The sequence below is a fragment of the Lissotriton vulgaris genome, chromosome 8, assembly GCF_964263255.1.
Source record: "Lissotriton vulgaris chromosome 8, aLisVul1.2, whole genome shotgun sequence".
Taxonomy (NCBI): Eukaryota; Metazoa; Chordata; class Amphibia; order Caudata; family Salamandridae; genus Lissotriton; species Lissotriton vulgaris.
In genome coordinates, this window is record NC_141696.1 from 1,522,376,796 (window position 1) to 1,522,403,284 (window position 26,489).

General features: G+C 47.9%; 1 protein-coding gene and 1 long non-coding RNA gene across 2 annotated transcripts in view; one reads left to right on the forward strand and one right to left on the reverse strand.

Annotated features, from left to right (window-relative positions):
* LOC147699077 (sodium/potassium-transporting ATPase subunit alpha-1-like) overlaps positions 1-26,489 on the forward strand; it is a 3,282,495-nt gene that overhangs the window by 2,598,149 nt on the left and 657,857 nt on the right. The window lies entirely within an intron of this gene.
* Positions 20,103-21,886, reverse strand: LOC147699080 (uncharacterized). Its single transcript, XR_015299248.1, has 4 exons — positions 21,809-21,886; positions 21,574-21,664; positions 20,693-20,782; positions 20,103-20,299 (listed from the first exon to the last, which is right to left on the reverse strand). It is a non-coding gene; the product is annotated as an uncharacterized LOC147699080 (long non-coding RNA).

Sequence of the window (26,489 nt, forward strand, 5' to 3'; positions counted from 1 at the left end):
TCGTCAGGCGTTGAAAGAAGGCCTTGGAGAGCACTATAGGCAGGGCGTTAAAAAGGAACAAGAACCTCGGTAGTACTACCATCTTCATAATGCCTATACGGCCCATTAATGTAAGAGGCAGTTTACTCCAAATCTCTACATCGTCCTCAAGTCTACTGACCGCTCTCCCGTAGTTCTGGCTTATGAGCAGATCCGGATCTGTGTGGATCTGAATCCCCAGGTACCTGATCGGGTTCTCAGTCCACTGGACAGGGAACTCAGACTCCACTTGTTTGGTCACCGGAGTCAGGGGCAGCACCACCGATTTTGCCCAGTTTACCTTGAGTCCTGATAACGCACCAAAACGCACCACCTCTCTCAGAAGTGGGGGAAGTGTGGTAGCAGGGTCATGCGTGTATAATAACGTATCATCTGCGTACATGGACACGACTATTTTATACGTGGGGAAGCGTATGCCTTCGTGGCTGTGATACTCTCTCAGCGCACAAGCCAGAGGCTCAGCTGCTAGAGCGTACAACAATGGGGATAATGGGCATCCCTGTCTGGTACCCCTGCCTATGTATAGAGGGTGAGAGATCACGTTTCCCACACGCACCCTTGCCGAAGGTCCGTCATAAAGCACGCCCACCATTTGAATGAAGGGTTCGCCAAGTCCCATACGTCGTAGCACCAGAAGGAGGAACGGCCATTCTACGGAGTCGAACGCCTTCTCCATATCTAGGAAAACCGCCACCGCCGGTACATCCTGCTTGACGTGTTGGATGGTCCCTAACACTGTCCTGATATTGTAAGTCAGATTTCTGGATGGTATGAATCCCGCTTGTTCTGGGGCCACTAAGTCAGGGGCCAACAACGCCAGCCTAGTTGCCAGGACTTAGCGTATAATTTGGTGTCAACGTTTAGCAACGATAGCGGGCGGTATAAACCACAGTCGTCATGCGGCTTACCTGGTTTTAGAATAGTGACAATCATTGCCTCCCTCATAGAGCTAGGCATGCTGCCCTGGACACATATGTCCTCCAGAAGCGTATGCATGTGCGGCAAAAGTTGGTCTTGAAAAGTTTTATAAAAGTCAACCGAGAGCCCATCTATACCTGGCGCGCTGCCTGATCTCATAGTGGCCAGTGCATCTCTGATTTCGTCTAATTGTATAGGGCACATGAGGAATTCCAGGTCGGAATCCGGGAGGAACTGGAGCTTTATGTGTTCCAGATAATCTAGTATCTCAGCCGACATGTCGCCACTTTTGGAAGAGTACAGCTCCGAATAGTAGTCTCTGAAGACCGCAGCTATTTCCGCCTCGTCCGTCACCCTGTCTCCGTCTGTGTTTCTCAGTTCTGAAATTAGCGCCTTTCCCCTGCGGCCCTTAATAATATCAGCCAATACTGAGCCTGGCCTCTCTCCCTCGCCGTATGTTCGGGCCGTGGCATACTTGCCTAGGTGCTGGACCTCCCTGTCTGCTGCCTCGTGGTATTCCACCAGAAGGCGCTTAATCTCCCCCTCTACTGTCTCGTCTGATCTAGATCGTCTTTGTTCCTCAAGTGCCTGCAGCTGTTGTTCCAGCTCAGCCAGTTTGGTCCTTGTAGCCTTCAGGACACTAGAGTGCTTAGACAGCGCTATGCCCCGGATATAGACCTTAAACGCTTCCCAGATTGTTTGGAAGTCCTCCACTGATCCCACATTCTTCTCAAAGAACACATCAATCGCCTCCGCCAGCTCCCCACGGAAAATCTGGTCTAGGAGGGAGTAAGGCGGGAAGCACCATGTGAATGGAGCAAACCTCTTAGCAGGGGTTTCCAGGGTTATCAGTACCGGGGAGTGGTCTGAGAGTGTGCGCGGAAGCACCTTGCTGACAGAGCGATTGATCCCCGCAGTGGCAAACCAGTAGTCTATTCTCGTGTGTATTTCGTGGAATGCGGAATAGTGTGTGAAGCCGCCCCTCCCTACATTTCTACTCCTCCACACGTCATCCATATCCAACATTATTAACTTTGCTGTGAGCGATTGTGCGGCTGCCGAGGGTCTACGGGGGGGCGATGATCTATCTATCTCCGGGTTAAGCGTTAAATTAAAGTCCCCGCCCCATAGTACATGTGGGTTGCCGTGCCTAGCTATCTCACTGGCCAGTGTGTCAAAGAATTCAGGGGAGTCATTATATATGGGCTGATATGTATGCATATTCGTATCTGATTTTGTATCCACTTCGCGACACTCTGTTGTCCGATTAATATTCAGAAGTTATAATCATGTCTGTCTGTTGTGGCCTTTACCGTCGTTCAACAGGTACGCCACATTATTTATATGACATTTAATATATTTTCACAATAATATATATAGTCGCATCTGACTTTGTATCCACTTCGCGACACTCGGTTGTCCCATCAATATTCAGAAGTTATAATCATGTCCGTCTGACGTGGCCTTTATCGTCATTTGATAGGTACGCCACTTTTTTTATATGACATTTGATATATTTTCATAACAATATTATCTTTATGCAATAACACATTGTTTTCATGAAACTCTATACTGGATGTTGATTTATGCAATGCCCAGGTTCTAAGTTAATTCATTTATAACAATAGTATGCCCAATTACATATTTGCACAACGTACCTTTTATTAATGTGATCGATGTGCTTTCGGTCATTTTATCAGATCACTTTTCAATCAGGCGATTTGTTCCACCAATGTATACAACATAGTCTTTCCACTATGGCCACGCGTACCTTCAGCGGTCACGTGGTAGGGTTGCCTTGGTTACCGTCTAAACAGGAACTAGCCGACCGCCATTACTGCACGCGAGTCGGTAGTCAGACAGATTCATTCTGCCCCCGGTAAGTTCTACATAATGATGGTATTATGCTTCCCCCCCCCCCTTTGTTATCGATACCCCCCTGATTCGATATAACGTTTTCCTGAAATCTCTCCCCACCAGACGGTATATTCCCGACGGCGCGACAACGTGCAACGGGTTCACCGGACTCTGCCCCAAACTTGAGCGGCTCCATCAACGCTAATCCCTGTAAGTTATTCGTTCTACTTGTGCATGCGGTTTAATTACTGCACCCATCTGGTGGCTCCCTTGTGTTGCCTTTCCTTCTATTTCTAGACTTGAGGGCCGCCTTACATCACTAATTTATGTAAGTGCATTTTTAATAATTTTTTATTATTTGCCATTATTGGATGCAATCTACACCGCGTGGGTCCCAAACAATATTTTTCCCACCTGTAGGACTTGAAGCAATTCTTCCTTTGAAAATATTCTCCAGTCCATCATCCATCTTGGAGACGAGCAACCCCCGGTATGTCTTGTCTGCCATTTTGGTGTGCTTTATCATCTGTATATAAATTCTGACTAATGCACCTCATCTAATCTAAATATAAATATAAATGTATTGCTCATTAAATAGGTTGCCTGCCCCGCCCCCGTCCTGATCAAGACCCCCAAGCAAGGGTACCACTAACGCCTGCAATTATTAGAGGGTCCAAACATCGACAGCTTTCATCTGTATTCACCTTCACCCCATTATTCAGTCATTAAATGTGATATGTGGAGCATGATCTTTATTTAATGATGTATTGAACCAATGGTCCTTCTCCGTGTCTATGTCTGATTTTGATACATAGTACAGTGAGGCCTCTTGGCCGGTTTTTATATTGTCACTATTCTATTCCTACACCACCCTGCACTATATCACTTCCCTCCCTCCCAGGGGCACTATGAACAATTTGTGATTTTGTATTTAAATTGATGATGACTAACATATACCTACATTGTGAATAAACAACAATGTAGACCAATTAAGTTTTTCTATTGTAATTTAATTGTTTCAGTTTGTTGCTGACTACTGGGACCCCCCTATTCTCAGTCATGATATTCCCTTAGCAGGACACCTGGGCCAGAACAAGACTTGGGACAGGCTTGTCCCTCACTTTCACTGGCCCCATATGTCAGAAGATACAAAGGAGTTTTGTCGCTCCTGTGTTACCTGCCAAGCCAGTGGCAAATCAGGTGGCACAACAAAGGCCCCCCTCATACCACTACCTGTGAAAGAGTGGGGATAGACATTGTAGGACCAATGGACCCCCAAACAGCATCTGGGCACAGATTTATACTGGTGGTAGTGGATCAGTTTCAGTTTTTTTTATTTTTTTTTGTGGTAGTGGATCATGCCACCAGGTATCCAGAAGCTATTCCCCTGAGGACCACAACAGCCCCTGTTGTGACAAGGGCCCTACTTGGAGTTTTCTCCAGAGTGGGGTTTCCAAAGGAGGTTGTCTCTGACAGAGGTGCAAACTTCATGTCAGGATATTTGACTGCAATGTGTGAGGAGTGTGGTGTCAACTATAAGTTCACCACCCCCTATCACCCACAGTGTAATGGGCTTGTGGAAAGATTCAACAAGACCCTCAAAGGGATGATAAAAGGGTTACCAGAAAAGCTGAGGCAAAGATGGAACATCATTTTACCCTGCCTTCTGTTTGCTTACAGAGAGGTCCCACAAAGGGGGTTGGCTTTTGAACTTTTGAACTTTTGTTTGGGCATCCTGTAAGGGGACCCCTATGTCTTGTGAAGGAAGGATGGGAGTTACCTCTCAAAAAGCCTAAACATGACATAGTGGACTATGTACTTGATCTCCGCTCCAGGATGGCTGAGTATATGGAGAAGTCTTCCAAAAACCTTGAGGCCAGCCAAGAATTACAAAAAGCTTGGCATGACCAAAAGGCTATACTGACTGTGTACCAGCCATGACAGAAGGTATGGGTGTTGGAGCCAGTGGCCCCAGCAGCACTCCAGGACAAGTGGTCTGGACCCCATACAATAGTTGAACAGAAGGGAGAGGTCACCTACTTAGTGGACCTTGGGACTCCCAGAAGCCCCCACAGGGTGCTTCATGTCAACAGACTTAAAGCATTTGTCGACAGGGCAGACATGGGCTTTCTCATGGATACAGGTGAGGGGCAGGAGAAAGAGAGTGACCCTCTCCCAGACCTGCTCACTCAAAACCCTGATGATGGCTCAGTGGATGATGTGGTCTTTTCAGACAGCCTCTCTGACCATCAGCAACAGGATTGTAGACAAGTTCTGCAGTCCTTCTGACATTTGTTTTCTCTGACCCCAAGTCAGACGAGCTGGTGCCCCCGTGAGGTGGACACTGGTGACAGTCTGCCTGTCAAGAGTAAGATCTACAGGCAACCTGACCATGCCAGGGACTGCATAAGGACAGAGGTCCATAGGATGTTGGATATGGGAGTCATTGAGCCCTCAGAGAGCCCTTGGGCTAGTCCTGTGGTCTCGTTACCAAAACCTCACACCCAAGATAGTAAGAGAGAGATGAGGTTTTGTGTAGACTACAGAGGCCTCAATGCTGTCACTAGGACAAATGCCCACCCCATCCTCAGGGCTGATGAGCTCATTGATAGATTGACTTCTGCCAGGTTCTTGAGCACATTTGACCTGACAGCAGGCTACTGGCAAGATTAGCTGAGGATGCAAAAGCCAAGACAGCATTTTCGACCCCAGGAGACATTATCAATTTGTGGTAATGCCCTTTGGTTTGAAGAATGCACCTGCCACTTTCCAAAGGTTGGTGAATCAAGTTCTCACAGGACTGGAAGACTATTGTGCAGCTTATCTAGATGATATTGCTGTCTTTAGCTCCTCCTGGGAGGATCACCTGGTCCACTTGAGGAATGTTTTAGAGGATCTGCAAAAGGCAGGCCTCACTATCAAGGCTAACAAGTGCCAGATAGGGCAGAGCAAGGTTGTGTACCTGGGCCACCTGGTAGGTGGGGGTCAGGTTCAACCACTGGAGAGTAAGATCCAGACCATCAGAGACTGGACTCCTCCAACCACCCAGACACAGGTCAGAGCTTTCTTGGGCCTGTCTGGGTACTACAGGAAGTTTGAGAAAAACTATGGGTCAATCGTGACACCACTGAATGACCTCACTTCCAAAAAGATGCCAAAGAAATTTCAGTGGACAGTTAGCTGTCAAAAGGCATTTGATGAACTGGAGCAGGCCATGTGTACTGCACCTATTCTGAAAAGTCCAGATTACTCCAAAGATTTCATAGTCCAAACAGATGCTTCTGAGTTGGGTGTGGGAGCTGGACTTTCACAACTGAATATAGATGGTCAAGACCAGCCCATTGCTTTCATAAGCAGAAGGCTGACCCCTAGAGAGAAACGTTGGTCAGCTATAGAGAGGGAGGCCTTTGCTGTGGTTTGGGCCCTGAAGAAGCTGAGGCCATACTTGTTTGGCACTCACTTCAAGATTCAGACAGACCACAAGCCCCTCCTATGGTTAAATCAGATGAAGGGGAAAATCCCAAACTTCTTAGGTGGTCAATTTCCCTACAGGGGATGGACTTTACAGTGGAACATAGACCTGGGACTGAACATGCCAATGCAGATGGACTCTCCCGATATTTCCACTTAGAACATGAAGACTTAACTGGTCAAGGTTAGTTTAATGTCCCTAGGTTTGAGGGGGGGGGGGTTGTGTAGGAGAGTAGGGTCTTCTTCCTATGGTCACCCCCACTTTTTGCTTTGCTTTACTGGTTTTCGACTTAGATATGATATGGCTATGGGCCTGCTAATCAGACCCACAGCACAGATGTACTGTCTCTAAATTCACACCATGTACTCTAGGTACATCCACAATTGGGAATTGGTTCACCTTGTCAGCCCCTGTAGAAGTGTACCATAGGTACTCAGGGCATAGGTGTAACCAAGGCCTACCAGGGGCTGCAGCATGTATTATGCCACCTCTATTATGCCACCTCTGGCTGGCCACTCAAATAGACACAACTGGCTGATCACTCAGCTGGGGCAAGGTCGTGTAACCACCCCTTGCTAAGGTGTAGTATTCCTATACCTACTTACATATAGACACATAGTAACCTATAAGTCACTCCTATGGCAGGCCTTAACAATCCTGGAGGCAGAGTACTTGGTTATGTGTGAGATGGTGCTCTAGCATGAGCTGAGCCTGTCTGCAGCTTTCGGAACCATGTCCTTATAGCTGTTCTATGATATTGCCATACCATATACTCTTTAGTGCATTATAATCCTCGCGGTTAATGCTAACTTTGGTTTGGCTTTATCCAAACATGTCGTGTAAGGTGTCATATGATTTGGAATACTACCCCCCCCCCGTCAATTCTGGCGATGGGGGTAGCATTCCACCCTAATAGAGGGAGAAGACATGTTGAAACGACTGTACCCGGTAATAGTTTTTTTTTTTTTTTTTTTTTTTAAAGGACCTTTATTATACATTTCCGTAAGACACAGCTACATGCCTACAACCCAGGGGCCGGCAGCAATAATCAGATCAGTATCCACACAACACAGCCCATCAGCCGACAACCCTGGGATCCGACGGCGCAATAGGAGAAGATATACTCAAAACCTCCAATTCTTACAAGGATATCATAGCGGCCCATTTTCATTTTTATTTTAACCGAAACAGTAACTGAAACAAAGAAAGCGGAGTCAGGAATCAGTCTCAAGCAGTGCACAATCAATAAAATTATACATAAACACTCACATCCGAATCACCGTCCATGTCTTCCCACAGGTCCGTCACGGGACATGGCCAGTTCCGCTGTTGGAGAGTCGCATATTTCCCCCCCGATATGCATTCCAATGCCCCCACTTCTTGTCCCACGTCTTTGGGCATCCTGGAACCTTGTAAACTGTCTTTTCAGCAATCATACATCTATTTACTCAGCCACCAAGCCTAACACCAACAGCCCGTCCGGCGATCCCCACTTCATTGCTATTACAGGTTTAGCCAGCAGAAAGCCTAACGCTGACTAATGCAGCTCCTGATCATTCAGGTCATTCGCACCCCATATGTTAAGAACACATTCCCTGGGTCCCAGCAAGAGCGGCTTACCCAGGGAGTTGCTCATTTTCCGAAGTATACTGTTCCAAAACTGTTGCACCACTGGGCATTCCCACAAGATGTGGTAGAAGGTACCAGGGAGACCACAACCTAGCAGACACTGTGCGTCTGGGCGCCTTCCAATTCTGGCCAAAGTAAGGGCAGACATACATGCTCTATGTAGCACTTTCAATTGGATCAATCGAAACCTGTGGCAGATGGCTGATTCCCTCTGGGACATTAAGGCCGAACGCCAGTCTTCCTCATCTAAGGGGCCCAGGTCAGCCTCCCACTTGGATCTCAACGACTGGAAGGGATCAGGGAGATTATTACAGAGCTTACGATATGTAATGGAAATGGCCTTCTCGGGGAGGGGTTCAGGCAGGAGCCTGTTCTCCAAAGGGGAGAACTCAGGTATGGTAGCAAGATCCGGGACAGCCGCACAAATAGCGTGTGTAATTTGCAAGTAGCTGAAGAATTTAGTGACCGCTAAAGCGTATTTACCCTGGAGATCACTAAAAGTCAGCAGTTTACACTTATGAACGAGGTCCCCAATCTCAGAAATTCCAATCATGTCCCACCTGTCAAAGCCCTGAATGAAGCAGAGGGAACCCAAGCTTTGCACCGACCACAGAGGGATTGCCCTAGTGAGTCTGTTCGACCACCCCAAACACCTATTAGCTCTGTGCCAGATAGCTACGGTATGTGCTATCGGCCCCAAATATTTAGCCTTGGCAGGTTTACTGTAAAGAGCTCCCAGGTAACCCTCCCGACCAGTCTGACATCTGTCCAAGAGGAAGGCCGGATTCAAGGGTGAACCGTGTAGCCAATGATTTACAGCCACCAACTGCGAAGCCCAATAATAGAGGCGCAGGTTAGGCAGGGCAATGCCCCCGTCATACCATCCCTGGAAAAGTTTACATAGGGCAATCCGAGCGGCACCCCCGTCCCATAACAAAAGTCGGAGCTCGCTCTCTACCGACCGGAAATATGAATCTGGAATCAGGAAAGGGCAATTCTGCAGGACATATAAGAAGCGCGGGAGCGCCAGCATCTTAAACAACGCCACCCTCCCCGGGAGCGACAGGGGGAGTGAGCGCCAGTGGGCAACATCACTGCGGAGTCTACGCAGAGGGCCCAACGAGTTGCAATCATGAAATATTTTGGGATCTGGTGTAATGAAGATGCCCAGATACAGAAAACTATCCTCGGCCATCGCGATGGAAAACCCTTTGGGTAAACGGGGTGGGGGGCCATGTAACATATAGAGCACCGATTTAGTCCAATTTATAGAGTATCCTGAGTACTTCCCAAAATTAGTAAGGACATGAAACAGGCTATTGATAAAGGATCGGGGCGATAATACGTATATTAGGATGTTGTCCGCATAGAGGGAGATTTTATCTGTAACGTCCTCGGTCCAGTGCAGTCCTTTGATAGAGACGACCATGCGGACCCAATGAGCCAGGGGCTCCAGGGTGAGAGTAAACATGGGGACAGGGGACAGACTTGCCTGGTGCCCCGATGAAGTGGGAACAACCGAGATGTGTGATTGTTGACTCGGACTTGACCCCAAAGGTCTGTATAAAGGAGTCGCACCCAACTAATAAACTGAGGCCCGAAGCCGAATCGACGGAGAACCTCAAACATATAAGGCCATTCGATCGAGTCGAACGCCATCGTGGCATCGAGGGACAAAATGGCCGCGTCTTGTTGCAGACTGGATCGGTGGCTCATTACATTACGTATCCTCCGAAGATTCAATGCAGTGTTGCGACTTGGAAGAAAACCGGACTGGTCATCATGGATCAGGGAGAGGAGCACTAGGAGAAGGCGAGTTGCCAGAAGTTTAGCCAGGACCTTGGCCTCCGCACTAATTAAAGAGATAGGCCGGTAGGAGCTACAGTCAGAGGGTGTCTTATTGGGCTTAAGGAGGACCACTATGGAGGCGAGCCTCTGGGCAAGCGGAAGGATCCCGACCTCACAACTCTTCGTGAACATATTCTGAAGATGGGGAATAATTTCGGGGGCCATGCCCTTCAAAAATTCAACTGGGACTCCTTTGGGGCCCATAGCTTTGCCAGAATTAACGGCAAACAGTGCCGCAGTCAGCTCTTCCGCTGTGATGTCAGCATCCAGGGCCGCCCAATCTGCATCCGACACAGCTGGGAGGCGCATCTCCTTCAGAAGTTGTCTGGATTCATCAGAAGTGTAGCCCTCGCCAGCCGTATAGACACGTTCCAAGTGGTCTGCAAAGGCCTCCGCTATGTCTTGTGGATCTACAATTGTGGAGCTGTCCGGCTTGATTATGGATGGCACCCACCTGGACCCCTGGTCACGACGCTCCAGCCAGGCAAGCATCTTACCAATTTCTTCCAGCCCCATGGCGTGTGCAAAGTCTGCCAGGTCCGAGCTATGACAATGGGAGCCCCGTTGGGTCCCGCAGTCAATGTCATCACACATTGTTACATTAAAATCACAGCCAAGCAGGAGTGTCCCTGGGGAAAGACTTCATAATTGAGCGCCCTTAAGTGAGTCTCGGACCAAAGTCGGTAGAAGAAAAGCTGAGATAATGTTCAGTGGGCGCCCCTCCCACGCAGCCTCAGCCAATGCAAAACGGCCCAGGGGTTCTGCCCAGGTACTAGTGGAAGTGATTGCAAGAGTCTTGCCAGATTGCCAGAGGAGAAACCCGCGTGGACTAGTAATCTGTACCCTCCCCTTTGGAGCGCCCAACAGGTGTTGCCCACTAGGTGCGTTTCTTGTAGCAGGACAATATCAGGGGAGTGGCGTCGGAGAAATTGGAGGACCACGCTCCTCTTTATTTTGTGGCCCAAACCATTAACATTCCAGGATAGGATAGTAAGGGTTCTAGTGAAAGGCTGCGCCATGTTGGTGGAAGTGGTGAAGCCAAAAGGAAGAATGACTGGAAGGGGATCGCCCCTGACGGCGAGACCTCAAGATACATCTTAACGCTTGATCAATAGGATCAGTAGGTTTGTGGACCTCTCGGCGGCTAGATAACATCCAAGGTGGCCAACCCGCCCTCAGTGGACCCTGGGTGAGCAGGAAAATGTGACAAGAAAGGACTCCGCTGCAATTACAAAAAAACATAAACACAGCAACAAAACAAACCCACATCGAACAGTACCGTCCCCCCCCCCTCCCATTGCCCCTCCCTGCGTCCCTGACCGGGGATTTAAAACTATCCACACCTCAACTAGGCAGAGTGCCTGTCGCCCTCCCCACCATATCAGGGGTACCTGGTGAGCCGTTGAGGCCTCTCGCCTGAGACCTACAGTGCCGTATTCGACAGGTATTATGCATAACAAAACAATATGCAGTGCACCTCCACAATTAACGAAAAACCTTGTTCTGACAGTCACCAAACCTGGACCAGGCCAGGGGAAGAACTCGCCGAAATAAGAGATGGGTGCCGAGTTGTAATCATCTGCTCCCATGCAGCGTCGCGCGACGACTCCGGCACCTCAAAGGGGACTCAGTGTTCGTCTCCGTTGGTGGCGGTGAACAATTCCTGGCTGCCTGGCAGTGGATCATGGCCTGCGCGGCTGTCCGGCTTACCATTGGGTTTCGAAGATCGTCCCGCCTGTCGCCAGCCCTCCAACCAGTCCCATGCCTCATCTGGAGACAGGAAGAACCAAGCCTTGCCATCCGATTTTACCCGCAACTTTGCAGGAAAGAGCATTGAGTATTTCAGGTCTTTGTCTCGCAAGGCTTTTTTAACTTCCAGAAAGCTGCGTCGCCGCGCCTGCACCCTCATTGTGAAGTCCGGGAACATAGTGATACAAGTGTTCTCCAGGAGTAGAGGAGGCCCGGACCGGGCCGTTTGGAGGATGGCATCACAATTGCGAAAGTTGAAGACCCTTGCGATGATGGGACAGGGAGGAGCTCCCGGTCTCAGTTTACCTCCTGGGACTCTGTACGCCTGCTCGATGGAAAAGTAGCTGGAGAGGTTCTTCGGCTGGAGGTGTTTTGTAATTAATTCCTCGACAAAGAGGTCCGCCGCCGCCCCCTCAAGCCGTTCCGGAACACCCAGAATGCGTATGTTATTACGCCTCGCCCGCCTTTCGTAGTCATCCAGGAGGTCACCCATCTGTTTCTGTTGTTGCTGGAGTTGGGCCATCTGCTGCTGAAGAGTGGAAGTGTCTTCCATTAGAGCAGCAGTTTTGACCTCAGCATCTTTGACGTTCGAGTCCATTTTGCGTAGGTCCGCCCTTAGTAGAGTGTCCTCTATATTCACTAAGACAATGCGGGTTTCGAGGGAGGACTAGACTCCAGCAATAGCCTCCATTACATCTTCTAGGGTGAGAGCCTTCGCTCCCGAAGAGAGGGACACAGTGTTTGGATCAGCGGACGTGGCAGTGTCCTTGCCCTCTCCCCTAGAGCCCCATGAAAGCTTGTTAATCTGCCGTTGGGTCGACGTCTTGGACCCCTTACTGGACGCCATCAGGCACGAGAACACCTGTAGTCAGGAGCAGCAGTCGTGAACCGGAGCAGGCAACTGTGAGAAGTTGGCCTGATATATAATGTTCACTATTCTAGTGAGCACTCTAGTAAGTCAACCGTAGACCAGCTATCCTAGTAGCATGGACAAGAGCAGTCTTTAGCTATAAACTCTAGAGGGCGTGTTAAGCCAGCTGTTATACCATCACATATACCCCTTGAATACCAAGTGAAAGGACACCACACAAGTTGTTATGAAAATAAAAGGATATTTATTTAGAACACAACAGCCCTGGACTCTTTATGAGGACAGGGTGCTAAGCACAATACAAAGCTCTTACGAAAATACTTCAAGTTGCACAATTTACACAAATGCCCGAGGGGCACGAAAAACCATATACTCTAAAAATGGAATGCGAAATTACTAGCAGGTAAGTACTACTCTAATAGACTTTAGGATCGCTAGGACTGGACTACTCAACCTTCAGATTACTAGCAGGAGGCCTAGGGGGATCGGGTGCAGAGTGTGCACTCTCACGCGGGATGCGGGACAAAGTCTATGGATGCTAGATTTCGTAAAGTTAGTGTTATCGGACGAATCCGACTAGGTAGAGCTGAAACGAAAAAGGATCTGGACCTTTGGATAGTTAAGCTATGCTGGAGCACCGAGATGCTCAGGTTACCTAGCCCAGGGGCTGCGGCTGCATAGGTCTGAAAAGACGTTGGGGATCCTCGTTGCAGTCTATGGAGCCTGAAAGAAGAAGTTGTTGACAGGCGACCAGTGAAGAGATTTGGAGGGATCCAAGCCTGGATCGATGATGGAGGATACCTGTAAGCAGAGGGAACCAAGTTCTGAATCACTAGCCAGCGATTAGATGGGCACCAGGATGGCACCGGATGGAGTCACCTCGACTAGGTGAGTGGGCGACGCTGGGCTCTGCAGTCTCACGGACCAGGAGGCGTTGTCAGCGACCAGGATGGAGGTGCGAGCTGTCCCACGAAGGTATCTGCTGTCTACGTCGCTGGACCCAGGATTGGGGCAACAACTCTTGGCAAATGCAAGCCTACGCGGTGGACTCAAGATGGTGTCTGGAGTGGACCAGGAGGGTCCGGGGTGCTCCTCTGTTGGAGGGGAGCAAGGGCCAGTCTGGAGCAACCAGACCAGCGGTGTTGTCGTCGTGGTGCGTCGTCAAGAGGGCCACAAGCCAGCAGGCAAGTAGCCGGACAACGCGGTGAGCAGCAAAGAGCAGAAGGGCCCCACGCAGATCTGGTGGATGCTGGGGGGCTGGACTTCGGTGCTGGAGCTGCTCAGGGTTAGGGCTTTTCGAACCCCAAAGCACTCACTCGAGGATCCCTCGGCGGTCGTGCTGGATAAGCGTCGTGCAGTTCTGAAGATGGCCGGTCCCTCGAGGTCTCGTCACACCCACGGATCTCAGCTGGGCTGATGATGTAGGTAGAGGTCAGAGGTGCCAGGGAAGCCGGGTCTCGTTGTGCTGGTCGGTCGGATTCCTGAGGAAGGACGTGCTGCAAACCGCAGTGTTCTTAGGTGGTGCCCGCAGATGCAGGGTGACTACTCCTTAGTCACAAGGGAGAAATCTTAGGAGGAAGTCTTGAGTTCCTTTCGTAGAAAGTAGTTTCAGGATTCAAAGATGATCTAATTTGGAAGGGGGCCCGCTCCTATCTTTATACTAGGAAAAGGGGCTGGCACGCGACTAGGTCCTGCCCATGGGTGGGACCAGGAAGGGGGGTGGTTACACCCCTCTCCCATGCCAGACTTTCCCCAGCTCAGGGGCTGGTGTGCCCCTGGAACTGGTTCTAGCCTGCCTATGCATAGTGAGCACCGGGGTGCCACTTGCAGTCACCTTCCTCTAAAACCCTGCCTACCCAGGATACACAAAACCCTGTCTGGGATGGTGCTAGCACTGCCCCTGACAGGAAACCCTTTGTCCAAGCCTCCCTCGCTGGAAGGACTCCCAGCAGCAGGAGGTCAGACTTGTGTCTGTGGTGGCAGCATCCATTTTGTGATGCTGAGGCCTGAGTTAACTTTAACCGGGGTTCACAGTTACATACATGTCGTGTCCCTCTAGAAGGGTGGAATGCTAACCCCGTCGCCAGAATTGGCGAGGGGTTAGTATTCCAATTCGTATGACACCTTACTCGACATGTTTTGATAAAGCGATACCAGAGTTGGCATATAACCGCGAGGATTATAATGCACTTAAGAGTATATGGTACGCGTTATCATGGAACAGCTATTAGGACTTGGTTCCGCAAGCTGCAAACGGGCTCAGCTCATGCCAGAGCACCATCTCACATAATTCCAAGCACTCTGCCTTCAGGATTGTCAAGACCTGCCATAGGAGTGACTGATAGGAATCTATGTGTCCATTTTAGGGTTAGATATAGGTATACTATATCTACAGCAAAGGGTGAGTACACCACCTTGCCCAAGCTGTCGTGCAGCCAGTTGTGTCAGATTTAGATGGCCAGCCAGGGGTGGCATAATACATGCTGCAGCCCCTGGTAGGCCCTGGGTACACCTATGCCTTGAGTTACAGGGTCTGATAAGGTGGCCCAGTACCAATTGGTAAATGCACCTAAGGTACACGTGTCAATTTAGTGAGAGAACAGCTAGGCTGTGGGTCTGATTAGCAGGCCCACAGCCAGGGAAGTCGTAAACCAGTGAAGCAAAAAGCAAAAATCTGGGGTGATCATAGGATTGCAGACCCTACTCTCCTACAGCAACAATAAGGAGAACTCTACTTAGGACTAACAGGAATCGCCGCTCTCCCAACAAGGAGGCACTGAAACCCCAAGCTCCCCGCCCGGTTCGGTCTCGAGGCAGACGTCCACTCCACCATCCAACACAACCCCCACCACACAGGCGGCAACCAAGTTCGTAAAGGTTTATTAGAGTGGGCCCCAGCACACTTCTATGGAGTCACTCACCAAATCGAGAAGCAAAGGGACACAAAGCTCCTACCGGGCCCGGGGCCCCACAGTGCAGTCTCCGTCCCACGCAGAAAAACAGGGGGGTGGGCCCGCAGATAGACCGGGCCCCCGGGGTGCCAAATCTGTCTTCCGATGAGCGCCTACAGGGCCAGGCAGCAGCTGCCGCAGTTCGGGGGGTCAGGTACCAGCAGCGTCACCCCCAGCGTCTCCCCGCTCAGAGGCCCAGAAGTCCCGTGTAGTAGATGCAGGGATAACCAATCCTCAGAGGGCGGTGCGTCGCCGATTCAATCCCCTCAATTCCCAGGGCATAGGGGAGGAGATGTAAGTGCCCAATGTCCGCCTCTCCGTCCCCCGCAAGAAAGCAGAAATACCTTGGTTCCGGGAAAACAGGGGGAGGAGGGGGTAGCAGTCCTCACTCAGGGCCAGTAATTGCGCCTGGAGACCTCCGGAGCATGTAGGCCCCAAAACCGGGGAGTTTCATGATTGCAGCTCCGGGCGTAGGGGCGCCCCGTGATGGCTCCACCCCTGTCACTGCGCGGGCCCCAGGACAGAACGGGTGCAGGACTCGGCTCGCGGAGGGCATCCGCTCAGCTCCGGTATGCTCCAGACTAGTAGCAGTCGCTCCAGCGGGTCGGGACACAGCTCAGGCTCTGAGGGTCCACCAGGAGTCAAGCCGGAGCCCCGGAGCAGGCGCCATCTTGAGGGCGCAGGGGAGCATACTTTGTTGGGCTCTCACTCCTCCACAGCTGCTCTCCCCAAGGCGGTGCGCGGCAACGGAGATGCACAACAGATAGGACGGTGGGGACACCCCGAATTCGAAGGGATCCCACAGCAACCACGGATATTAGGGACGGATTTTCAGGCGAGGGCTGGGAGCCGCTCTAGCAGGCGACCATTCCCTCCGGCTGCTAGCCACGCCCCCCTAAGAGGCAGGTTTGTACCCGGTTAAAGGTAACCAGAGCCCCAGCTTCACAAAATGGATGCTGCTGTCACAGACACAAGTCTGACCTCCTGCTGCTGGGAGTCCTTCCAGTCACGGAGGTTTGGACAATAGGTTTCCTGCTTGGGGAGGTGCAAGCACCACCCCAGACAGGAGGATGTGTGTTGGGACAGGGAGGGCTGAATAGAAACAGACACTGCCTGGAGCACACTAGGTGCTTCATGCATACCCCAGTTCAAACCGGTTGCTGGGGCACTCCAGCTCCAGCTCTGGCGCAAAACTGGACAAAGGAAAGGGGGTGTAACCACCCCCCTTCCTGGTCCCACCCATAGGAGGGACCTAGTGAGTAAACTAGCCCCCTTTAGTTGTATAAAGGTAGGAACTGACCCAGGAGACTTTAGATTAATCCTGGAATCGACTTGAGACGAAACTCTGGACCCTTTGACATTCACCTGAGCTGAAGACTGAAGAATCTCTCTTGTGACCAAGGAGTGACCACCCTGGGCAACCAGGCACCATCCAGCAACTCGACGGCTTGCTTTGTCCCCGTTCCCGCCGGAACCCGAGCACAGAGCCTGATAAGACCTTGACTCCCGGACTTCTCTGACCCCACTGCACGACTCCAGCACAGCTGAGCCCCGTGGAAGGCGTCGGAACCCGTGGAACCAGGCAACTTGGAAAGTCTTCATCTTGCTAACAGCGCAGCTCCTGAGGCATCCTCAAAGCTGTGCACTGGGGACTGAGACACCCCGACACCGAGCTCCACCTGCACCGAAGACCAGCCCTCCACACTCCACACTCCACGAGATCTGCGTGGGGCCCTTCTGCTAGTGTTCTGCTCGACGCATTGTCCGGTTGCTGGCCAGTTGGCTAGTAGCCCTGTGGCGACGATCCTCTTGAACATCCATGGTTGGTCTGGTTGTTCCGGACTGGCCCTTGCTTCCCTGCAAAGGTGAAGTACCTCAGACCCTCCTGGTCTGCACCAGAAGCCTTTTGTGTATCCTGCGTGGGTTGCCTTTGCTTAGGCTTGTTGGCTCCGATCTTGAAGCCGACCCCTCCATCTGCGAGAACCTTCGTGGGACAGCTCCTCTCCAGCACCTGGTGGGCCTCCTGGTCCGCGTGGCTGCAACAACAAGCTTCACGACAGCACCTGATTGCTCCTCGACGACGTCTGGTTCCTTCTTGGTTCTACCCGGTCACTGGCTAGTGACCTAGACTCTGTCCCCTCTCCTTTCAGGTCTTCTTCATCCTCAATCCACCCTTGGATCCACCCGGACATCTTTCTCCTGGTCGCCTGCAGCATCTTCTTCCAAGGCTCCATAGGAATCAACGAGAAAACCCGACACACTTTGACACCTATGCACCCGCAGCCCGTGGGTGAGGTCACGCGAGTACTTCGGTGCTCCTGTAGGGATTGACTATCCTAGTGTCCAGTTTTGTTAGTTGTTTTGTCCTAGCTAGATCGGAAGTGTCCTAAATCCTTCTTTACTTACCTTGTAAGTTCCCATTGACTTTCTATTGACTCTCGCGTGAGTGTACTGACACTGCACGCGCCGCCTGTGGGCATCCTACTCCTAACCTAAGGGTCAGATAGTGTGGCCCCAGCCATTCCCTAGGCCCTGGGCCTTTTCCTTTCCCGAGTCGTGGTTCTTATACCACTTACTTAGTATATGGTTTTACGCGCCCCTAGGCCTAACTGTAAATTGTGCTATTTAAAGTATTTCTAAGTATAACTTGTTATGTGCTTTTGCCTCTGACCTCATAAAGAGTTCAGAGGAGTGTGTTAGTGAATAAATACATATTTTATATGTATCCTGTGTGGTGTCCTTTCATTTGGTATTCAAGGGGTTACATATCGTAAAACAGCTGGCTTTACACGCCCTCAAGAGTCTTGTAGCCTAAGACTGTTTTTGTCCACGCTACCTCTAGGATAGCTGGTCTTTAAGGTTGACTTTACAATCATCACCATAAGGGTTGTTTGGACTGGTGCAAGGTGTTCACTAGAATAGTGAACATCATATACCAGGCCATCTTCTCACGGTCACAACCAACACCGACGACACCCTCAGCACTGCCAAACACCTGCACTTCTAGATCCACACCGACCCCAACACCACCCTCGGAGAAACCCTCATCTACAGACCCCCTGGATCCAGACCACAGTTCGGCGACTCCATCGCCGACCTCATCAGCATCCACGCCACTTCCACCTTGAGAAGAACAACAACGTCAACTCCGCCACCCTTATCGGCAACCACGCCAACCTCGGACTCAGACAGCTTGTGACAGCACCCACCCATGCCGCCGGTCACACGCTTGACCCCATCTTCTCCGCAAGCCCCCACGTCTCCTTCAAATACACCACCGAACCCCACTGGACCGACCACCGCTGCATCCATTTCACCTTCAGGAAGCCCACTACACACCACGGCACCCAACGGATGCCTCGTCGCTGCTGGGGCAAAGTCACCGAAGAGCAGCTAGCCACCACCCTCGCCCAGAGCCCACCGGCTGACCCCACCGAACCCAACACCGCTGCCCTCACACTTCGACAGTCGATCGACGACTGCGCCAACACTCTCGCTCCGCTCAAGACATCCTCCAACAGCCACACCAGCAAGAAAGCCACCTGGTTCACTGAAGACCTACAGGCCTCCAAGCATACATGCCAGAAATTGGAGAAGAACTGGCTCGGCGAACGATGACCATACAACCACACGTCCCTCAAGAACGCCACCCGCAGACACCATCAACTCATCAGAACCGCCAGGAGGACTGCTTTCAAGGACCGCCTGGATAAAAACGCACCCAACAGCAAAGAGCTCTTCAGCATTGTGAAGGAACTCTGCAACCCCAACACCAACGACAACCCCCCTTCGCAGCACCTGTGCGACTCACTGGCTAACTTCTTCCACCGCAAGATCGCTGACATCCACGAAAGCTTCAATGCCACGACTGCCCCGCCAACCACCAAGACCTCCACCCCCGCGACCACCAGCCACCTGATAGCCTGGTCCAACATAAACGACGACGACACCATCAAGATCATGAACTGCGTCCATTCCGGATCCCCGTCTGACCCATGCCCACACCACGTCTTCAACAAGGCCAGCACAATCATCGCTCCCCATCTCCATAAAGCTATCAACATCTCCTTTGAGACAGCAACCTTCCCGGAGAGCTGGAAGCACGCCGAGATCAACGCCTTACTCAAGAAGCCCAAAGCGGACCCCAAGTACCTCAAGAACTTCTTTCCCATCTCCCTGCTCCCGTTCCAGGCGAAGGTCACTTAGAAAATCGTCAACAAACAACTGACCCGCTACCTCGAGGACAACAACATCCGGGACTCATCCCAGTCCGGTTTCCGCAGCAACCACAGCACCGAAACCGCCCTCATCGCCGCCACCGACGACATCAGGACCATGCTCGACAACGGAGAAACTGCAGCCCTCATCCTCCTGGACTTATCAGCCGCCTTCGACACGGTCTGCCACCGCATTCTACGAACACGCCTACACGGCACCGGGATCCAAGATAAGGCCCTGGACTGGACCAAATCCTTCCTCTCCGGCAGTATCAGAGCGTCCGCCTCCCACTGTTCCGCTACACCGCCACGGAGATCATCTGCGGCTTACCCCAGGGCTCTTCCCTAAGCCCAACGCTGTTCAACATCTACATGGCACCCCTCGCCCACATCGTATGTGAGTAAAGTATCCTAGCCCATCCACTAAATAAGTGAAAAATTAACCAGACCCCGTGGTGTAAGGAACAATCAAAGATAAAATTATATAAAAAACATGATTTTAATTAGCATAATAAAAATCATATAGAAACTGAAAAGAGGTCAGACTATATGATAAGCATAAACAAGTGTTTTAAGGCATACATCAACATATACAAATATTATAAAAATGAATACATTACATATAAATTATACAATTCAGTTAAAAATACGTTCAAGGTTGTAATTGGTGCCTAAAATACAGAAAAACATAAAAACTCGACGCGCGTTTCGGCAGAAAACGCCTTCCTCAGGAGTCACAGGTGATACTCTGGAAATACATTTACAAGAAAAAAACAGGTATCAGATATCTAGGTTTATACATTATGAACAAGCAAGAATCCATAAAAGTTTGTAACAGTGTTTTCCCAAAAATACAAATGGTTTAGAGAAAAGATTCACATTGTATAGGTCAGACTCGAAAGTCCTCAACACTTAACCTGCCTGGTCTACTAATTTGTTCACTCGATGTCATATGATGGACAAGTTTTTTCTAACAATTGTGCAGTACTTAACCAATAGTATATAGTATATCCTATGTTTGTTCAATGTGCAATATTAACTACATTGATATGAGTTAATTCAAGCAACACCCTAAAATGAGGCATAACAGTTTATGGTACATCCGGATTAGGCATGCATTGATACATAGTTTAAAACTTACATTCAGAGCAGTATTTCATATCAGTACATCAAGGTAGATGACATCTTCATATATGGATAAACGAAATATCACTCGATAAAGGATTATTTTCTAATCAATAAAGAAACACAATTGTGTGTTATAATGTGTTTTAAATGCTATTCTCTCTTTGAACAACAATAAGCCACACGAATAACATGACATGCTTGTAAGGTTTCACGAAAAAGATGGTAAGTGAGACTCAATAATTGTTAATGTCTTGAAAGGCAGAGTAGAATGGGACATAGCTAAAGTACACGATGGTCTACATGATCTATATGGAGGGTAAAGGTAGATAAAGTCGTATTAATAATGTAAAGTGCACATAAAGCTTATCCTAATATATGGTGAGGATTGAGTCTACTGATATCTGTAACGTATCGTTACGCCTTGCAACACATGATCGACGGTATAGGAGCTGCATCAACATAATCAGGGAGCGGTGGAGTTAAGAGGATATGTATACAAACTCCTAGAGCACTGAACGGCATAATTGAGGTAGAGGAGAGAAGTACGGCAATGGAAATCTATAGAGATCGTAATCTAAACTCTCCAATGAACTGCTATCCTGCTATGCTGTATATACATGTCTATTTGTATATTTACCTGATAAAATATATAATTTTCTGGCTGTATTATTTACTGGGATGGTGTTGATAGCATGTACAGCATCTGTACGTAATAGCGAGATACTTATTATTGGGACGTCGCCACAAGTATCAGTGGTTTGCGGATATAGCTCCAGAAAAGATGACACATTGAAAACTAAGTTATGTTGCACTAGTAAGACAAAAAGAGATGGCATATTCATAACACTAAATAGGACAGTTAGAAAGCAAACGGTACTCCAAAGGTTCCATTACCTTGTCTGTATCAATATAGGTAGTTCAAAATGCGTGATGTACGATACACATCAGCAGGAGAGGACAGCTTATTCCATCGGTAATCTCATTACTGCAGAGATAAATGATATAGTGTACCCTAGGTTAGTAAAGCAAGGTTGCCTCTGAAATTGACGCAGCATAGCTAATTCTAGATGGCAACAATAACATGAAGTAACGCTCGTATCTCGGTCTTTATGTGCTCGGTAACTCTTACCTTCAAAAAATAAGTAGATAAATAATGAGCAGCAGAATGGTGCTGCTTCGAAGGGAGTGGCGTGGCGTCCCGTCCTCCACAGCAAAAACGGATGGTAGCCAAAAAGGAACGCCCTTTTCAAATCCCTGACAGCTGACAGGGCCTGGGAAACACAGTGACCGATGCTGCCCAATATTAAACAGCGGCAAAGGACTAATCAGCCGTAATCTGAGTATCGCGGACCATTCCAAGATGGCTCGTGTTTATTAAATCAGAACGTGATCGGTGGTATACACGGGGAAAGAAAATGCTCCGTGTCTAGATAACGTGAGTCGTGGAGAGCTAAAAATTGATACTCAAAGCTCCCATCTAAATGACAGATCCATCGAAGATAATACTGAGGATAATAATTCACTTTGAAAGAGATAATATTGAATTCTATGAATCCAAAAGGGAGATTATGCAGGGAAAAGATGTAAAAATGTAAACAAAGATACTAGTATAACTGAAAATATCACTCAGATAAAAAGTTGATCAAAAGGTCGACCAGGGATCTAATCCATCGACTATGTATATTCACCATATCTGCCAAGGTAGATTATAGAGGTATCTATATATTTAACGTACTAGAGCAACTACAGATTTTAAAGAAATACATGGAGAGCTTAACTCTATAATTCGGTCATGATGTCGTCTATTTAGGAATACTATATTAGGTATACACTAGTTTTATCATCTCTACAAGAGGAGAGGGATAGTGGGCGCAATGATACTAGTTAATTGGGACCAAATAAACGTATAAATGCAGGTTCAATTTAGCTGACAGCATGGTCAAAACTAAATTATAGCATTTTCCCAGGGGATTTCGGCATTCAGCCCTTTCCTGAAGGTTCCTAAAGAGAAAATCCAGAAGACTTCCCTTTTCCTCCTAACCTTGTCACCACCTTTACTGTCTGGAAGTCTTATTTTTTCAAGAATGCACCATTTGAAATCATCAGGAGTGTGATGATTTTCCTGAAAATGTTTAACTAACGGTACCATACTCTTGTTGGTTCGGATGGCTGAGCGGTGTTCCGTTAATCTAACCTGAATGGGTCTAGATGTTTCGCCAACATATCCAAGTTGACAAGGACATAAAATGAAGTAGATGCAGTTGGCGGTCTTACAATTCCACATGTCATTGGCACTAGTGTGACAACCATTGTGTTCAAAGGACTCACCTCCTATGATGTTACTGCAGGATTTACAGGACGAACATCTGACAGTGCCTCTAACTGGAAAGTTGTCATTAATTGACCTTTGAATAAATTCAGAGTGAACATTATTGACAGTAAAACGTGAATGCTCAATAAGATCTTTTAGATTTTTATTTCTTCTATGTGCAAACATAGGTTTATCTAGTTTAGAATTGGTAGGGTTCGAATTCAAAATATGCCAGTTGGTATTCACAATGTGTTTGACTGTATTATCAAGGGTGGAGTGTTTCGTAATGCATACGAGTTGGTTGTTTACTGTGGGGGTATTTTGTCTGAGCAAGGAATCACGATCATAAAACCTAGCTCGTTTGTACGAGTCTCTAACTAGCCTATGCGGGTAGCCTCTGTTTAGAAATTTTTGTTGCATCATTTTTGCTTGTATATCGTAATCAGCTAAGTTCGAGCAGTTCCTTCTAACTCGAAGAAATTGGGAAAAGGGTATGCTTTCTCGTTGGCACCGGGGATGAAAACTTTTAAAGTGCAGGAGGGTGTTCCTCGCAGTAGGTTTAACAAAAAGGTCAACTATGAGTTTGTTATTTTGATGCTTAATGATTATGTCCAAGAACTCCACCTGAATGTCATTGTATTGAGCAGTGAACTTAAGGTTAGCATCCACTAAGTTGATCCATTCCAGGAATTCACATAATGAATCTTTCCCATTGGTCCAGATAAAAAAGATGTCATCAATGTATCTGGACCAATGGGAAATGGATTCATAGAAGGGTGCTATTTCATTATGGATAAACTTAGTTTAGAAGGCTGCCATATAGATATTGGCAATAGATGGTGCAACAGATGCCCCCATACTGACACCCTTTGTCTGACGATAGAGGGTGTTGCTGAATTCCACAATGTTCTCTGTAAGAACAATATGCAAAAGGTCCAGTAAGAAGTCTTTGGGGCATGTAACATCAAAGGTATCAATGAACCAACTCGTAGCTGACATTGCTTCCTGTTGGGGAATATTGCTATACAGCGCTTCGATGTCCATGGTAACTAGTAGGTCTTTTCTTGGATCAAAGGGTAAATTTTCTATTTTAGTTATCATGGAACCCGTATCTTTAATGTACGAGATAATTTTGGGTACATGTGGGCGTAGGAAGGAGTGAATAAATTTAGAGAGAGGTTCTGTAATCGTACCTATCGTTGATACAATGGGTCTATAAGGGGGATCTATTAAGTTTTTATGAATTTTTGTCATGCAGTAAATGCATGCTGTTTTATGTTGATGGTGGTTCAAATACTCAAATTCCTTTTGGTTGATATCTCCTACTGAGAGGGCTATATTAGTAAGGTTTCTAATCTTTTTGGAAACTGAAGTCAGAGGGTTAGTTCTAATTAGAGAATAGGTAGCAGTATCAGAAAGCATAGTTTTCATCTTTTGTTCATATTTGTCAGTATCTATCAGTACAATGCCACCACCCTTATCACAGCTCTTAATTACTAGCTTGTTGTCATTTCTCAGATTTTTAAGGGAGTTTGATTCTTCTCTGCTAAGATTGTAGATGGGTTTAGGTATGTATCGAAGGGCTCTTTCAAGTTGTTGGAGTACAACTAGTTCAAATGTGGCAACCTCCGGCCCTAATTGGTCCAGAGAAGGATTAAAGGTAGATGGCAAGGATAACTGTCTTGTTTCCTGATCTGTCTCATTGGTATCTGTGTGTAGAGAGAAGAACTTTTTCAATCTAATTTTGCGAAAGAATGAGATAATATCTTTCTGTAGTTCGAAAACATTCACCTGAGAGTGTGGAATATATGATAGGCCTTTGGATAGTAACGACTCAGTATATGGGTCTATATCTTGAGAAGATAGATTAAAAATGGGGATTACATCCCCTGTCCCCAGTACTGACGATTGCGTGTCTCGCGAATGAATTGGGGTTCTTGTGGTTGATGTTGCTGATGTTGGTGTTGATGTTGATGGTGGGCTTGTTGAAAGTTGCCTCTGGTTTGGTTCTGAAAATGCACTCTGGGTCTGCCCCGTCGTGGGCCCCTGTTGGACAAAAAAGGCTGTTTGGGACGAGGTCCATTATATTGGTTAAAGTTGCCTTTTGCCTCATAGTAATTATTTGGGCCTTCATTCTCAGAGTCCGAAGAGTCTGTAAAGTTATTGACTCTTTGAGGGGTAGTTCTAGTATCATCAACATAGTGATTCTGTTTATAGAAGTCTTGTTTAAGATATGGGTAGGTCCCTTCCAAAGTGTAGAAACGTTTGTCTTTTGTTAATTTGTCATTTTTGTGTTTGTTTAGATATGCACTAAATGATTCCAATTCTTTATTTGCCTCTTCTATTTTCTTAATAGCATCATCTATGCTACCAGAGGCTTTAAGTTTGGTCTCCAAATCATCAATTTCTTTCTTGATAGCTACAGCTAATTCTTTGGCGGTCTCAATGATAAGAATCATGAGATCCCGAGAGCATCTGTTAGCGATGAGACTCCATTTCTCCAAAAAAGGCCTATGATGGACAAAGAGGCCCGGGATATTTCGAACTTTAAGGCCCATGGGGATGATGCCATTCTTGAGATAAGCCAACATATACTCTCCATGGGCTTCCATGTGAGTAAGTTTCTTTTTGAGTTCGATAAGTTCACGGCTATCTTCGTTATTCGGGATACTAGCTGAATTCCCACTGTTGAAGGTCACACTAGTTCCAACAAGAGAGGCGAAAACCTCATCAGAGAACCCGAAAGTTTGCAAGTGGGCCATATCAATCCCAAAAATTAATAATGTTATCGAAATAGGAACGGACAAAATACAAAAGATAATAAGTACTGACAATCTTTGATATAACTTGTAATGGTACAAGGTGAGAGAGCAGCCCTACACAGACAAGCTGTAGGTAAACAGATGAGATAAACAAGGACCCCCTGGGTAGTAGGTAGAAGGTAGAATATCTTTATTCGATTGTTTACATGATACAATCATAAAAGAGCATTTCATACACATTAATCCATACAATGATAAAAAATAGTGAGAGTAGTATTACAGCAAGACATTTACAAGCATATACACAGTAATATGGTTAAAAAGGCTAAAATACATTAAAAGTGAGAGTGCAGTCAGCAGCTGAGTTGGTTACCCTTCCATGCTTTTTCTATATTTAACTGCGAGTTTTAAAAAATTACATACAAACATAGTACATTCGCTGTTTAGCATTTGAAGGTGACACAATGCGGGTCTGTATTGTGCAAAATTCAGGTGCTTAAGTAAAGGTTTTAAAAACAGGTTTCGGGGGAGTGTATAAAACTGGCAAAAAAATAAAAAGTGTGCCAGATCTTGCGGAGACTTATTGTCGCAGCCGCAAGCTGGCAACACTTGTCCTCTGTGCGCTCCGCTTGGGACAGCTAATAAAAAGTGGAACATATCAAATCGGAACCTTGTTAATAAAAAACGGTCATAACCGGACATGGGCCAGGACAGGTAGGGTTCCATATATAAACAAG